Source organism: Berghia stephanieae, chromosome 1 (genome assembly GCF_034508935.2).
Source record: "Berghia stephanieae isolate SIO BIC M18660-M18661 chromosome 1, UCSD_Bste_1.3, whole genome shotgun sequence".
Taxonomy (NCBI): domain Eukaryota; kingdom Metazoa; phylum Mollusca; class Gastropoda; order Nudibranchia; family Aeolidiidae; genus Berghia; species Berghia stephanieae.
Window position 1 is genome coordinate 103,535,896 of NC_088360.1, and position 3,692 is coordinate 103,539,587.

The window sequence follows — 3,692 nt, forward strand, 5'->3', positions numbered from 1 at the left end:
TGTATTTTTTAATGAGCTTTATATAGCGCAATATCCACTAAATATGCTCAAAGCGCATTTTACACCTGAGTACGGTGAGAGAATGTGAGTAAAGAGCCTTTTACAAGGACTCAACTATGCGCCGAGCGCGAGGCTCGAACCCAGGACCTTCCGATCCGAAAGCGAGTGTCATACCACTAGACCACATACCCGTACATTTTGGCATTGTGTTCCAGCCTTCTGGAATAAGGTGCCACTATCTGATTCACTGTGTTGCTGTTGTTTTTGTCGGCGATGGTGGTTTTAACAACTTCTAGTTACACCTCTTGCTGGAATGGAATTTGTGAAGCTTCTTTCATGGCTTTGAGGTGGCTACCAAATGGTTAAGGTCTCTACCCGTTTAATGGCGGTCACCATACATTGGGAAATAGTGTGGTGTCGTACATCGGTCTGAGAGGCATTTAACATCAGTTCAAACACAATTAAGCCTTCAACAAAGGTCCTTTAACTCATTCAATCCTAGAGATTTTTGCCACTTTTCAAACTTGGAAAATATGTATTAAAAATGATCATATTATGCATAGATAGTTTTATTCAGCTACCATTAATATGTAAAAACTAAAAACATTAGCTTTGATACTACGCCTATAATCTGTCTCATAAAAATGTAATAAACAAATCGGCATGAGATAAAAGTAACCCGGGTAAACTACGGATATACATGTAGTCGGTGTTAGGGTTGAGTGAGTTATATAAGTGTACATTACATGTGTAGATTATTTAACATTTAACATTGCTACTGCAACTCATAATATCAATATCACTGAAAAAAAAACACAAAAGGAAAACACCAAAAGAATATATGTATTCAAACAAATAAACACACCAAATAACCGAAAGAAAGAAAAAAAATAATACAGAAAGAAAATTCAAAATTAGAGTGAACAGTGATTATTGCAGAAGTATTCAACTTAAAAACCATGCTTGACCTACTTACATCTCTCTCTCTCTCTCTCTCTCTCTCTCTCTCTCTCTCTCTCTCTCTCTCTCTCTCTCTCTCTCTCTCTCTCTCTCTCTCTCTCTGTGTGTGTGTGTGTCTCTCCAAACTCTCATTTTCAAGATATTAAATCCAGGCTGAGGTCAATCCTCTCAAATTTGCTCAAATCACACCAAGGAAAAATACCAAAATATCAAATTGATGTTCGGTATAACAAAAACAAAACAAAAAAAAAAAAAACAAACAAAATAACCTCGCAAAGAATAGGGTGCTGTAGATAAATGATTTATGAAATTTAAGTTTATTTAACTTGCAACCCTGTCCTACAGCAATATCGCAGAGGGAATATGGAAACTTCGCGAAGTCCCATGTTTGAGAGTTTTTGCCAAGATGGGGGTAATTTACATCGATCGATATTTATGAAGGACGAGTTTTTTAAACCAAATTTTTAAATACGTATTTTTCCAAAGTACGGTATAGTTAACTCGTTAATATAGAATTAAGCATAGTCAGGAAACCGTCAACACGAAAACATCATCCAACAATAAAATTAATTAATTAATTAATTAATTAATTAATTAATAAACAAACAAATAAATAAATAAGGCAGTATTATGTCCCTATGAGCCCTGGGCTGGAAATTGAATTTATAGTCACACATTATTAACGTGGAATTTGGGGTTGATCCGACGAGAACGACGTCTACATATATGCACTTATTGGCAGGTCTGATAACCCAAATCATTATAGGCCAATGCCCTCTCTAGTTTTCTATTTAAAAGGCTCATTGTTATAAACTTATAAACCTTAAGCACAGAATCAGAAGCCTTCGGTCATCACGCGACACCACTTTATTATTTGTACCATAAAGTAAGTTAAAATCTTTTGGTGATCGCTCTTTTCAATGTTATGGCCCCAAACTCTGGAATACCCTAACCCAACCTAGTAGAGAAATCGAGAACATCTTAAACTTCAAATCTGCTTTAAAAGCCCACTTTTTCAAAATTCATTTTAAATCATGCCGATTGTTATGTTTGTATACTATTATTTTAAGCAATTTGTATTTTGTTTCAATATTTCATTTTGATTGTACATATTATGTTCGTAACGTAATTAATTATCTGTAAAGCGCTTTGAGATGTTTGGTTTCATGGAAAGTGTCAACAAGTGTCTTTATTATTATTATTATTATTATTATTATTATTATTATTATTATTATATATTATTATTATTATTATTATTATTATTATTATTATTATTATTATTATTATTGTTGTTATTGTTGGAATGAAATTTATTTTTTAATGACGCAAAATATTTGTCCATTACAACAATGTTAAACTATGCCTATAATTACGTTCGGATGTCAGAACTGCATATATATGTACATGTGGGGTTGATCTTATCCGCTATTGTGGGAAATAGATACAAATTCTCTTGAATTGCAAAAACTTAAAATGTTAGTTAAAAATGGGTTTCTTATCATCCTAATTCTAAATTCATGTTAGTAGTATATACGGTTGTAAATAGTTAGAAACCGTTTTTTGACGGAGGATGAGGATGATTGTTTTTTTACCTGTTAATCGATATGTTGAGTTCGATGATGTATTGAATGGTATTGTTTTGAGTTCGATGCTGTATTGATTGGTATTTTGTTTTGAGTTCGATGATGTATTGATTGGTATTTTGAGTTCGTTGTTGTATAGAGTGGTTTGTTTTTTTGAGTTCGATGTTGTATTGATTGGTATTTTGAGTTCGATTTTGTATTGCAAGGTCATGTGACCTACCTGAGCGTGTGTTTATTGAGTGTTCGATTTGCCATCGATGATGTATCGAATGGTTAATTGCGTAATAATAGGGCTATACAGCTGATTAAAAAGGATCCTATCCCGGTGTTATTAGGTTCCGACTGGTTCACCCGCGCCGCAGCGCCGCAGCGCAAATTGAGGTTACGCAGTACAGTCCAAGGACTCTAACGCTGAGCCGCGTTGTTCTTTTAAATTGGTTTCTTACTCCTGAGTCTAATGACTTATTAATTTAATCAATTAAAAGTCCATTGATTCCCTCAAAGGTCAAAGGGCAAATAGCTCAGGCGTCAGCCGCACAGCAGCGCCGCACACAAAAAATAGGTCAAGGTCATTCAGAGCAGCCGGTAGTCTAAATCATTTTTGATTGGTTCTTTCAAATTCTCCGATCTTGATTGGATATCATATTGTCATAGTTTCGTCCGTTTGATTGGTTCTTTGAAATATATTTTTGTCGGGACAGTGTCGTCGTAAAATGAGTGGTCTTGTGAAAGCATTAATTCTCAATGTAGAACCAGATGAAATGTTCCATTGTGTTAGAACCGTGATAGATCATACCCATTGTATACCTTAAAAATGTCTGTTCTAAAAAAGGAAATTAAAAGTTCCCATGGGAACATTTCGTTAATGTGTTTTGCTATTTAAATATAACCTTATACACATCCGGCTTAATGCCACTCAACGCTATTCTCACATCAGTCTTGTTATGATTACAAATAATTACGTTCACAACTGGAAAATATACGTCGGTACTTGACACCATCGGAATGTCTCTCGCACAAATAATTACGCACACATCTGGAAAATAAATGTCTCTCGCGTTCTTCAAACGTACTATCTCGCTTTCATCTTAACCAATTATTTACTTTCCAGCCCTCGCCAGAAAATAATTACCTGTTTTACAGTCGTGA